This window comes from Phyllobates terribilis, unplaced genomic scaffold, assembly GCF_046119375.1.
Source record: "Phyllobates terribilis strain yellow unplaced genomic scaffold, ASM4611937v1 Scaffold_274__1_contigs__length_2534360, whole genome shotgun sequence".
Lineage (NCBI taxonomy): Eukaryota > Metazoa > Chordata > Amphibia > Anura > Dendrobatidae > Phyllobates > Phyllobates terribilis.
The window spans coordinates 70,210-83,184 of NW_027363034.1; the positions used below are offsets into that span (position 1 = coordinate 70,210).

The window sequence follows — 12,975 nt, forward strand, 5'->3', positions numbered from 1 at the left end:
GACATATTAGGCAAGCATTTTGGAGCTTTCACCTAAATAACTACAGGTGGTGAGATAAGCTGCACAATATAATTGACCTTTCAGTATATTGTTGCACACACACCATCTATTTAGCAAATGCCCTTGTTATCAACAGCAGCCTTTTAAACTCACCTGAGCTAACAGGTATGTGAGCTGGTTACTCTGCTGCGCTTAAAATTTCTTTTTTGGTTTGCTACAATGCCTTTTCTGAAACGTTGTCTCCCTCTGCTGGAACACTGACTTCTTTCATTTAATGCCTGCAGACTATAAAAGAGAAACCAACCCAAAAAGTTTGGTTGATTAGTCTGTGGCATTCTTTTAAACTGTTGCTTATGGCGGTCTCTGTGAGCTTCTCAGTGACATTCAGCCATCCAGGTATCCCGCCTGCAGTAGACGGAATGTGGCAATGGAACGCTGGCTGCGCGTGTCATAATAGGCTCTGAGCCTTTATATACCTGCGCACAGCAGCAGCCACCTTCAGTCTGCTGCTGGACAGCCAGCAGCAGCAGCAGCAGGAGAGGTAATTAATCAGCAACCCTCCTGCTAAGGGTAGACAGCTGCTCGTTCCACCCCCGCCCGCCTTAATTGGTTTTCCTCCCTTCCAACGGTGTTGAGGCGGGTGGGAACAGTCGGGGGTTGAGGGTACTGTGCTAAAAGAGGTGGAGTTATGCAGATCTAAAACGCGTGGATTGCAGCAGCAGCAAGCCGAAAAGTGCAGGCATGTGAGGGATCTAGAGGTTGACAGCATGTCTTCTTAACGGGAGTCCAGGTGGCCATCTCCACAAATGGACTTTTCAGAATCCTTGGGTGGCACCGTAGTCGGAAACCAATTCTGGTTATCGCTTCTCGGCCTTTTGGCTAAGATCAAGTGTAGTATCTGTTCTTATCAGTTTAATATCTGATACGTCCCCTATCTGGGGACCATATATTAAATGGATTTTTAGAACAGGGAGATGGAAAAAGAGCTTGCTCTGTCCACTCCACGCATTGACCTGGTATTGCAGTATCTCCAGGACCGGTGCACCCCTTCTTTAATGCAGTTTCTAAAATCAGAAAGAATTGAATTCAATGCTTTTTGTTCATTTTGCTTGTTTGTCGGATTTTGGGATGGACTCTTTGGCTTTGCTTTTCTTCTCCTCATTGGATTTTTCATGTTAAAAGTTGCAGAAGCCAGATGACAAGCTCATTTTGGTTCAACTTCAGCAACTGTGCATTGCATTGCCATGTAATGTAATGTAATGCAATGCTATCTATCTAGCTCTCCCTCTATACTTCCTTTTGGATAAACAGACATATTAGGCAAGCATTTTGGAGCTTTCACCTAAATAACTACAGGTGGTGAGATAAGCTGCACAATATAATTGACCTTTCAGTATATTGTTGCACACACACCATCTATTTAGCAAATGCCCTTGTTATCAACAGCAGCCTTTTAAACTCACCTGAGCTAACAGGTATGTGAGCTGGTTACTCTGCTGCGCTTAAAATTTCTTTTTTGGTTTGCTACAATGCCTTTTCTGAAACGTTGTCTCCCTCTGCTGGAACACTGACTTCTTTCATTTAATGCCTGCAGACTATAAAAGAGAAACCAACCCAAAAAGTTTGGTTGATTAGTCTGTGGCATTCTTTTAAACTGTTGCTTATGGCGGTCTCTGTGAGCTTCTCAGTGACATTCAGCCATCCAGGTATCCCGCCTGCAGTAGACGGAATGTGGCAATGGAACGCTGGCTGCGCGTGTCATAATAGGCTCTGAGCCTTTATATACCTGCGCACAGCAGCAGCCACCTTCAGTCTGCTGCTGGACAGCCAGCAGCAGCAGCAGCAGGAGAGGTAATTAATCAGCAACCCTCCTGCTAAGGGTAGACAGCTGCTCGTTCCACCCCCCCCCCGCCTTAATTGGTTCTCCTCCCTTCCAACGGTGTTGAGGCGGGTGGGAACAGCCGGGGGTTGAGGGTACTGTGCTAAAAGAGGTGGAGTTATGCAGATCTAAAACGCGTGGATTGCAGCAGCAGCAAGCCGAAAAGTGCAGGCATGTGAGGGATCTAGAGGTTGACAGCATGTCTTCTTAACGGGAGTCCAGGTGGCCATCTCCACAAATGGACTTTTCAGAATCCTTGGGTGGCACCGTAGTCGGAAACCAATTCTGGTTATCGCTTCTCGGCCTTTTGGCTAAGATCAAGTGTAGTATCTGTTCTTATCAGTTTAATATCTGATACGTCCCCTATCTGGGGACCATATATTAAATGGATTTTTAGAACAGGGAGATGGAAAAAGAGCTTGCTCTGTCCACTCCACGCATTGACCTGGTATTGCAGTATCTCCAGGACCGGTGCACCCCTTCTTTAATGCAGTATCTAAAATCAGAAAGAATTGAATTCAATGCTTTTTGTTCATTTTGCTTGTTTGTCGGATTTTGGGATGGACTCTTTGGCTTTGCTTTTCTTCTCCTCATTGGATTTTTCATGTTAAAAGTTGCAGAAGCCAGATGACAAGCTCATTTTGGTTCAACTTCAGCAACTGTGCATTGCATTGCCATGTAATGTAATGTAATGCAATGCTATCTATCTAGCTCTCCCTCTATACTTCCTTTTGGATAAACAGACATATTAGGCAAGCATTTTGGATCTTTCACCTAAATAACTACAGGTGGTGAGATAAGCTGCACAATATAATTGACCTTTCAGTATATTGTTGCACACACACCATCTATTTAGCAAATGCCCTTGTTATCAACAGCAGCCTTTTAAACTCACCTGAGCTAACAGGTATGTGAGCTGGTTACTCTGCTGCGCTTAAAATTTCTTTTTTGGTTTGCTACAATGCCTTTTCTGAAACGTTGTCTCCCTCTGCTGGAACACTGACTTCTTTCATTTAATGCCTGCAGACTATAAAAGAGAAACCAACCCAAAAAGTTTGGTTGATTAGTCTGTGGCATTCTTTTAAACTGTTGCTTATGGCGGTCTCTGTGAGCTTCTCAGTGACATTCAGCCATCCAGGTATCCCGCCTGCAGTAGACGGAATGTGGCAATGGAACGCTGGCTGCGCGTGTCATAATAGGCTCTGAGCCTTTATATACCTGCGCACAGCAGCAGCCACCTTCAGTCTGCTGCTGGACAGCCAGCAGCAGCAGCAGCAGGAGAGGTAATTAATCAGCAACCCTCCTGCTAAGGGTAGACAGCTGCTCGTTCCACCCCCCCCGCCTTAATTGGTTCTCCTCCCTTCCAACGGTGTTGAGGCGGGTGGGAACAGCCGGGGGTTGAGGGTACTGTGCTAAAAGAGGTGGAGTTATGCAGATCTAAAACGCGTGGATTGCAGCAGCAGCAAGCCGAAAAGTGCAGGCATGTGAGGGATCTAGAGGTTGACAGCATGTCTTCTTAACGGGAGTCCAGGTGGCCATCTCCACAAATGGACTTTTCAGAATCCTTGGGTGGCACCGTAGTCGGAAACCAATTCTGGTTATCGCTTCTCGGCCTTTTGGCTAAGATCAAGTGTAGTATCTGTTCTTATCAGTTTAATATCTGATACGTCCCCTATCTGGGGACCATATATTAAATGGATTTTTAGAACAGGGAGATGGAAAAAGAGCTTGCTCTGTCCACTCCACGCATTGACCTGGTATTGCAGTATCTCCAGGACCGGTGCACCCCTTCTTTAATGCAGTTTCTAAAATCAGAAAGAATTGAATTCAATGCTTTTTGTTCATTTTGCTTGTTTGTCGGATTTTGGGATGGACTCTTTGGCTTTGCTTTTCTTCTCCTCATTGGATTTTTCATGTTAAAAGTTGCAGAAGCCAGATGACAAGCTCATTTTGGTTCAACTTCAGCAACTGTGCATTGCATTGCCATGTAATGTAATGTAATGCAATGCTATCTATCTAGCTCTCCCTCTATACTTCCTTTTGGATAAACAGACATATTAGGCAAGCATTTTGGAGCTTTCACCTAAATAACTACAGGTGGTGAGATAAGCTGCACAATATAATTGACCTTTCAGTATATTGTTGCACACACACCATCTATTTAGCAAATGCCCTTGTTATCAACAGCAGCCTTTTAAACTCACCTGAGCTAACAGGTATGTGAGCTGGTTACTCTGCTGCGCTTAAAATTTCTTTTTTGGTTTGCTACAATGCCTTTTCTGAAACGTTGTCTCCCTCTGCTGGAACACTGACTTCTTTCATTTAATGCCTGCAGACTATAAAAGAGAAACCAACCCAAAAAGTTTGGTTGATTAGTCTGTGGCATTCTTTTAAACTGTTGCTTATGGCGGTCTCTGTGAGCTTCTCAGTGACATTCAGCCATCCAGGTATCCCGCCTGCAGTAGACGGAATGTGGCAATGGAACGCTGGCTGCGCGTGTCATAATAGGCTCTGAGCCTTTATATACCTGCGCACAGCAGCAGCCACCTTCAGTCTGCTGCTGGACAGCCAGCAGCAGCAGCAGCAGGAGAGGTAATTAATCAGCAACCCTCCTGCTAAGGGTAGACAGCTGCTCGTTCCACCCCCCCCCCCCGCCTTAATTGGTTCTCCTCCCTTCCAACGGTGTTGAGGCGGGTGGGAACAGCCGGGGGTTGAGGGTACTGTGCTAAAAGAGGTGGAGTTATGCAGATCTAAAACGCGTGGATTGCAGCAGCAGCAAGCCGAAAAGTGCAGGCATGTGAGGGATCTAGAGGTTGACAGCATGTCTTCTTAACGGGAGTCCAGGTGGCCATCTCCACAAATGGACTTTTCAGAATCCTTGGGTGGCACCGTAGTCGGAAACCAATTCTGGTTATCGCTTCTCGGCCTTTTGGCTAAGATCAAGTGTAGTATCTGTTCTTATCAGTTTAATATCTGATACGTCCCCTATCTGGGGACCATATATTAAATGGATTTTTAGAACAGGGAGATGGAAAAAGAGCTTGCTCTGTCCACTCCACGCATTGACCTGGTATTGCAGTATCTCCAGGACCGGTGCACCCCTTCTTTAATGCAGTTTCTAAAATCAGAAAGAATTGAATTCAATGCTTTTTGTTCATTTTGCTTGTTTGTCGGATTTTGGGATGGACTCTTTGGCTTTGCTTTTCTTCTCCTCATTGGATTTTTCATGTTAAAAGTTGCAGAAGCCAGATGACAAGCTCATTTTGGTTCAACTTCAGCAACTGTGCATTGCATTGCCATGTAATGTAATGTAATGCAATGCTATCTATCTAGCTCTCCCTCTATACTTCCTTTTGGATAAACAGACATATTAGGCAAGCATTTTGGAGCTTTCATCTAAATAACTACAGGTGGTGAGATAAGCTGCACAATATAATTGACCTTTCAGTATATTGTTGCACACACACCATCTATTTAGCAAATGCCCTTGTTATCAACAGCAGCCTTTTAAACTCACCTGAGCTAACAGGTATGTGAGCTGGTTACTCTGCTGCGCTTAAAATTTCTTTTTTGGTTTGCTACAATGCCTTTTCTGAAACGTTGTCTCCCTCTGCTGGAACACTGACTTCTTTCATTTAATGCCTGCAGACTATAAAAGAGAAACCAACCCAAAAAGTTTGGTTGATTAGTCTGTGGCATTCTTTTAAACTGTTGCTTATGGCGGTCTCTGTGAGCTTCTCAGTGACATTCAGCCATCCAGGTATCCCGCCTGCAGTAGACGGAATGTGGCAATGGAACGCTGGCTGCGCGTGTCATAATAGGCTCTGAGCCTTTATATACCTGCGCACAGCAGCAGCCACCTTCAGTCTGCTGCTGGACAGCCAGCAGCAGCAGCAGCAGGAGAGGTAATTAATCAGCAACCCTCCTGCTAAGGGTAGACAGCTGCTCGTTCCACCCCCCCCCCCGCCTTAATTGATTCTCCTCCCTTCCAACGGTGTTGAGGCGGGTGGGAACAGCCGGGGGTTGAGGGTACTGTGCTAAAAGAGGTGGAGTTATGCAGATCTAAAACGCGTGGATTGCAGCAGCAGCAAGCCGAAAAGTGCAGGCATGTGAGGGATCTAGAGGTTGACAGCATGTCTTCTTAACGGGAGTCCAGGTGGCCATCTCCACAAATGGACTTTTCAGAATCCTTGGGTGGCACCGTAGTCGGAAACCAATTCTGGTTATCGCTTCTCGGCCTTTTGGCTAAGATCAAGTGTAGTATCTGTTCTTATCAGTTTAATATCTGATACGTCCCCTATCTGGGGACCATATATTAAATGGATTTTTAGAACAGGGAGATGGAAAAAGAGCTTGCTCTGTCCACTCCACGCATTGACCTGGTATTGCAGTATCTCCAGGACCGGTGCACCCCTTCTTTAATGCAGTTTCTAAAATCAGAAAGAATTGAATTCAATGCTTTTTGTTCATTTTGCTTGTTTGTCGGATTTTGGGATGGACTCTTTGGCTTTGCTTTTCTTCTCCTCATTGGATTTTTCATGTTAAAAGTTGCAGAAGCCAGATGACAAGCTCATTTTGGTTCAACTTCAGCAACTGTGCATTGCATTGCCATGTAATGTAATGTAATGCAATGCTATCTATCTAGCTCTCCCTCTATACTTCCTTTTGGATAAACAGACATATTAGGCAAGCATTTTGGAGCTTTCACCTAAATAACTACAGGTGGTGAGATAAGCTGCACAATATAATTGACCTTTCAGTATATTGTTGCACACACACCATCTATTTAGCAAATGCCCTTGTTATCAACAGCAGCCTTTTAAACTCACCTGAGCTAACAGGTATGTGCGCTGGTTACTCTGCTGCGCTTAAAATTTCTTTTTTGGTTTGCTACAATGCCTTTTCTGAAACGTTGTCTCCCTCTGCTGGAACACTGACTTCTTTCATTTAATGCCTGCAGACTATAAAAGAGAAACCAACCCAAAAAGTTTGGTTGATTAGTCTGTGGCATTCTTTTAAACTGTTGCTTATGGCGGTCTCTGTGAGCTTCTCAGTGACATTCAGCCATCCAGGTATCCCGCCTGCAGTAGACGGAATGTGGCAATGGAACGCTGGCTGCGCGTGTCATAATAGGCTCTGAGCCTTTATATACCTGCGCACAGCAGCAGCCACCTTCAGTCTGCTGCTGGACAGCCAGCAGCAGCAGCAGCAGGAGAGGTAATTAATCAGCAACCCTCCTGCTAAGGGTAGACAGCTGCTCGTTCCACCCCCCCCCCCCCCGCCTTAATTGGTTCTCCTCCCTTCCAACGGTGTTGAGGCGGGTGGGAACAGTCGGGGGTTGAGGGTACTGTGCTAAAAGAGGTGGAGTTATGCAGATCTAAAACGCGTGGATTGCAGCAGCAGCAAGCCGAAAAGTGCAGGCATGTGAGGGATCTAGAGGTTGACAGCATGTCTTCTTAACGGGAGTCCAGGTGGCCATCTCCACAAATGGACTTTTCAGAATCCTTGGGTGGCACCGTAGTCGGAAACCAATTCTGGTTATCGCTTCTCGGCCTTTTGGCTAAGATCAAGTGTAGTATCTGTTCTTATCAGTTTAATATCTGATACGTCCCCTATCTGGGGACCATATATTAAATGGATTTTTAGAACAGGGAGATGGAAAAAGAGCTTGCTCTGTCCACTCCACGCATTGACCTGGTATTGCAGTATCTCCAGGACCGGTGCACCCCTTCTTTAATGCAGTTTCTAAAATCAGAAAGAATTGAATTCAATGCTTTTTGTTCATTTTGCTTGTTTGTCGGATTTTGGGATGGACTCTTTGGCTTTGCTTTTCTTCTCCTCATTGGATTTTTCATGTTAAAAGTTGCAGAAGCCAGATGACAAGCTCATTTTGGTTCAACTTCAGCAACTGTGCATTGCATTGCCATGTAATGTAATGTAATGCAATGCTATCTATCTAGCTCTCCCTCTATACTTCCTTTTGGATAAACAGACATATTAGGCAAGCATTTTGGAGCTTTCACCTAAATAACTACAGGTGGTGAGATAAGCTGCACAATATAATTGACCTTTCAGTATATTGTTGCACACACACCATCTATTTAGCAAATGCCCTTGTTATCAACAGCAGCCTTTTAAACTCACCTGAGCTAACAGGTATGTGAGCTGGTTACTCTGCTGCGCTTAAAATTTCTTTTTTGGTTTGCTACAATGCCTTTTCTGAAACGTTGTCTCCCTCTGCTGGAACACTGACTTCTTTCATTTAATGCCTGCAGACTATAAAAGAGAAACCAACCCAAAAAGTTTGGTTGATTAGTCTGTGGCATTCTTTTAAACTGTTGCTTATGGCGGTCTCTGTGAGCTTCTCAGTGACATTCAGCCATCCAGGTATCCCGCCTGCAGTAGACGGAATGTGGCAATGGAACGCTGGCTGCGCGTGTCATAATAGGCTCTGAGCCTTTATATACCTGCGCACAGCAGCAGCCACCTTCAGTCTGCTGCTGGACAGCCAGCAGCAGCAGCAGCAGGAGAGGTAATTAATCAGCAACCCTCCTGCTAAGGGTAGACAGCTGCTCGTTCCACCCCCCCCCCGCCTTAATTGGTTCTCCTCCCTTCCAACGGTGTTGAGGCGGGTGGGAACAGCCGGGGGTTGAGGGTACTGTGCTAAAAGAGGTGGAGTTATGCAGATCTAAAACGCGTGGATTGCAGCAGCAGCAAGCCGAAAAGTGCAGGCATGTGAGGGATCTAGAGGTTGACAGCATGTCTTCTTAACGGGAGTCCAGGTGGCTATCTCCACAAATGGACTTTTCAGAATCCTTGGGTGGCACCGTAGTCGGAAACCAATTCTGGTTATCGCTTCTCGGCCTTTTGGCTAAGATCAAGTGTAGTATCTGTTCTTATCAGTTTAATATCTGATACGTCCCTTATCTGGGGACCATATATTAAATGGATTTTTAGAACAGGGAGATGGAAAAAGAGCTTGCTCTGTCCACTCCACGCATTGACCTGGTATTGCAGTATCTCCAGGACCGGTGCACCCCTTCTTTAATGCAGTTTCTAAAATCAGAAAGAATTGAATTCAATGCTTTTTGTTCATTTTGCTTGTTTGTCGGATTTTGGGATGGACTCTTTGGCTTTGCTTTTCTTCTCCTCATTGGATTTTTCATGTTAAAAGTTGCAGAAGCCAGATGACAAGCTCATTTTGGTTCAACTTCAGCAACTGTGCATTGCATTGCCATGTAATGTAATGTAATGCAATGCTATCTATCTAGCTCTCCCTCTATACTACCTTTTGGATAAACAGACATATTAGGCAAGCATTTTGGAGCTTTCACCTAAATAACTACAGGTGGTGAGATAAGCTGCACAATATAATTGACCTTTCAGTATATTGTTGCACACACACCATCTATTTAGCAAATGCCCTTGTTATCAACAGCAGCCTTTTAAACTCACCTGAGCTAACAGGTATGTGAGCTGGTTACTCTGCTGCGCTTAAAATTTCTTTTTTGGTTTGCTACAATGCCTTTTCTGAAACGTTGTCTCCCTCTGCTGGAACACTGACTTCTTTCATTTAATGCCTGCAGACTATAAAAGAGAAACCAACCCAAAAAGTTTGGTTGATTAGTCTGTGGCATTCTTTTAAACTGTTGCTTATGGCGGTCTCTGTGAGCTTCTCAGTGACATTCAGCCATCCAGGTATCCCGCCTGCAGTAGACGGAATGTGGCAATGGAACGCTGGCTGCGCGTGTCATAATAGGCTCTGAGCCTTTATATACCTGCGCACAGCAGCAGCCACCTTCAGTCTGCTGCTGGACAGCCAGCAGCAGCAGCAGCAGGAGAGGTAATTAATCAGCAACCCTCCTGCTAAGGTTAGACAGCTGCTCGTTCCACCCCCCCCCCCCCTCCTTAATTGGTTCTCCTCCCTTCCAACGGTGTTGAGGCGGGTGGGAACAGCCGGGGGTTGAGGGTACTGTGCTAAAAGAGGTGGAGTTATGCAGATCTAAAACGCGTGGATTGCAGCAGCAGCAAGCCGAAAAGTGCAGGCATGTGAGGGATCTAGAGGTTGACAGCATGTCTTCTTAACGGGAGTCCAGGTGGCCATCTCCACAAATGGACATTTCAGAATCCTTGGGTGGCACCGTAGTCGGAAACTAATTCTGGTTATCGCTTCTCGGCCTTTTGGCTAAGATCAAGTGTAGTATCTGTTCTTATCAGTTTAATATCTGATACGTCCCCTATCTGGGGACCATATATTAAATGGATTTTTAGAACAGGGAGATGGAAAAAGAGCTTGCTCTGTCCACTCCACGCATTGACCTGGTATTGCAGTATCTCCAGGACCGGTGCACCCCTTCTTTAATGCAGTTTCTAAAATCAGAAAGAATTGAATTCAATGCTTTTTGTTCATTTTGCTTGTTTGTCGGATTTTGGGATGGACTCTTTGGTAGTGTTGAGCCACCCCCGTAGTGTTCGGGTTCGGTTCGGTTCGTCGAACACCGGGATGTTCGAGGAACTGTTCGTCGAACTGTTCGTCGAACACCTTAGAACACCGTCGAACACCGTTAAAACCAATGGCAGGCAAACAAAAACACATAGAAACACATAGAAAACACCTGCAAAGGTGTCCAAAAGCTGACAAACTGCTCAGAAGACACTCTCTTTAAAAAAGCCGGCCGGCAAATTCAGCAGCGGCATACACCGGTACCCGACAATTTAGACAAGAAGGAATAGAGCATCACACATAGATTAGATAGATAGAAACATGTCAGTCACACATATAAGAAGCACAGTGACAGTGTTGGTTACTGCACTTGTCATTTAGTGTAAAGGATTTATTAAAAAAAATATTAGTGTTTTCATGCACCGTCTCTTTAAAAAAGCCGGCCGGCAATTCAGCAGCTGTACCCGACAATTTAGAACAGAAAGAATAGAGCTTCACACATAGATTAGATAGATAGAAACATGTCAGTCACATATATAATAAGTACAGTGACAGTGTTGCTTACTGTACTTGTCATTTAGTGTAAAGGATTTATTTAAAAAAATAATAGTGTTTTCATGCACTGTCTCTTTAAAAAAGCCGGCCGGCAATTCAGCAGCGGTACCCGACAATTTATAACAGACAGAATAGAGCATCACACATAGATTAGATAGATAGAAACATGTCAGTCACATATATATGAAGTACAGTGATAGTGTTGGTTACTGTACTTGTCATTTAGTATTAAAATAAAGGATTTATTATTAAAAAAATTGGCGTGGGGTTCCCCTTAATTTTAGGCTCTAGCGGAGGTTAAGCAGACGGCTGGGGCAGATGTTTGAAGCCTGGGAAGGGGGTAATACCCACGGAGCTTCCCAGGCTACTAATATCAGCCCCCAGCTGAATACATAGCCTTTACTAGCTATTAAAATGGGGGACCCCCCAAAAAAAATGACGTGGGGTCCCCCCTAATTTAATAGCTAGCAAAGGCTAGGCAGACAGCTGGGGGCTGATATTAATAGCCCAGGAAGGGAGCCATGAATATTGGCCCCCTCCCAGGCTAGAAACACCAGCCGTCAGCCGCCCCAGAAATGGCGCATTCATAGGATGCGCCAATTCTGGCACTTAGCCTCGCTCTTCCACGCTGCCCTGGTGCGGTGGCAGGGGGTAATAGGGTTGGGGTTGATGTCAGCTTATAATGCCAGCTGACATCAAGCCCAGGTTAGTAATGGAGAGGCGTCTATAAGACACCCCCATTACTAACCCCATAGTCAAAGTTAAAAAAAACCCAAACACCCAGAATAAAGTCCTTTAATTGAAATAAAGACACAATCCTTTATTGTTCTAAATTAAACCATACTTACCATCACGCCCATTCCAGCTGAAGCCAACGATCTCCTGCAATAAAAGAAAAATAATAAAGCAACCTCATCCTTACCTTTCCATGGTTCCCACGACAGCTTCAGCTCTGCTACATCGAGATGACAGGCTGGACCGCAGCAGAACGCTGCCATCCAGCCTGTCATCCCGCAGACACTGAGAAGCGCAGGCTTGCTTGCGCTGCTCAGCGTCTCTCTGTGACGACATCCAGATGAGCCGAGTTCATGTCCAATGAACTCGGCTCACCTCATGCACGTCACTGACAGCGTGGGAAAATTCTCACGCTGAAGCGCTGATTGCAGGAGAATTTTCCCACGCTGTCAGTGACGTGCAGGAGGTGAGCTGAGTTCATTGGACATGAGCTCACCTCATGCACATCACTGACAGCGTGGGAGAATTCTCCTGCACTCAGCACTTCAGCGTGAGAATTTTCCCACGCTGTCAGTGACGTGCATGAGGTGAGCCGAGTTCATTGGACATGACCTCGGCTCATCTGGATGCCGTCACAGAGAGACAGTGAGGAGCGCAAGCATGCCTGCGCTTCTCAGTGTCTGCGGGATGACAGACTGGATGGCAGCGTTCTGCTGCGGTCCAGCCAGTCATCTCGATGTAGCAGAGCTGAAGCTGTCGTGGGAACCATGGAAAGGTAAGGATGAGGTTGGTTTATTATTTTTCTTTTAGTGCAGGAGATCGTTGGCTTCAGCTGGAATGGGTGTGATGGTAAGTATGGTTTAATTTAGAACAATAAAGAATTGTGTCTTTATTTCAATTAAAGGACTTTATTCTGGGTGTTGTGTTTTTTTTAAATACTTTACTAGAAATTCATGGCGGTCATGTCTAATACTGGCGTGACCCCATGAATTTTGGGCTTGGGGCCAGCTGATAATACCAAGCTGGCCCTAACCCCTTTATTACCCAGTGAGCCACCGCACCAGGGCCCTGGATGAGTTGGGTACAGCGCCAGAAGATGGCGCTTCTATGAACGCGCCATTTTCCGGGGTGGCTGCGGACTGCAATTTGTAGCGGGGGGGGGGCCCAGAAAGCTTGGGCCTCCCTGCGCTGCAGATTCCAGCCCCCAGCTGCCTAGTTGTACCTGGCTGGACACAAAAATAGGGCGAAGCCCCACGTACTTTTTTTTTAATTATTTCATGAACTTCATGAAATAATTAAGAAAAAAAGGCCTTCCCTATATTGTTGTGTCCGGCCAGGTACAAATAGGCAGCTGGTGGATGGG

The 12,975-nt window shown here is 45.5% G+C and overlaps 8 non-coding genes across 8 annotated transcripts; all 8 read left to right on the forward strand.

Annotated features, from left to right (window-relative positions):
- Positions 1-859: 859 nt before the first annotated feature.
- On the forward strand, positions 860-1,050 carry LOC141219551 (U2 spliceosomal RNA). The gene has a single exon (XR_012288014.1). It is a non-coding gene; the product is annotated as a U2 spliceosomal RNA (small nuclear RNA).
- Positions 1,051-2,170: 1,120 nt separating this feature from the next.
- LOC141219552 (U2 spliceosomal RNA) lies at positions 2,171-2,361 on the forward strand. Its single transcript, XR_012288015.1, has one exon. It is a non-coding gene; the product is annotated as a U2 spliceosomal RNA (small nuclear RNA).
- Positions 2,362-3,479: 1,118 nt separating this feature from the next.
- On the forward strand, positions 3,480-3,670 carry LOC141219553 (U2 spliceosomal RNA). Its single transcript, XR_012288016.1, has one exon. It is a non-coding gene; the product is annotated as a U2 spliceosomal RNA (small nuclear RNA).
- Positions 3,671-4,792: 1,122 nt separating this feature from the next.
- On the forward strand, positions 4,793-4,983 carry LOC141219555 (U2 spliceosomal RNA). Its single transcript, XR_012288018.1, has one exon. It is a non-coding gene; the product is annotated as a U2 spliceosomal RNA (small nuclear RNA).
- Positions 4,984-6,104: 1,121 nt separating this feature from the next.
- Positions 6,105-6,295, forward strand: LOC141219557 (U2 spliceosomal RNA). Its single transcript, XR_012288019.1, has one exon. It is a non-coding gene; the product is annotated as a U2 spliceosomal RNA (small nuclear RNA).
- Positions 6,296-7,419: 1,124 nt separating this feature from the next.
- Positions 7,420-7,610, forward strand: LOC141219558 (U2 spliceosomal RNA). The gene has a single exon (XR_012288020.1). It is a non-coding gene; the product is annotated as a U2 spliceosomal RNA (small nuclear RNA).
- Positions 7,611-8,730: 1,120 nt separating this feature from the next.
- On the forward strand, positions 8,731-8,921 carry LOC141219492 (U2 spliceosomal RNA). Its single transcript, XR_012287965.1, has one exon. It is a non-coding gene; the product is annotated as a U2 spliceosomal RNA (small nuclear RNA).
- A 1,123-nt stretch (positions 8,922-10,044) lies between these two features.
- LOC141219559 (U2 spliceosomal RNA) lies at positions 10,045-10,235 on the forward strand. The gene has a single exon (XR_012288021.1). It is a non-coding gene; the product is annotated as a U2 spliceosomal RNA (small nuclear RNA).
- The last annotated feature ends 2,740 nt before the right edge of the window (positions 10,236-12,975 follow it).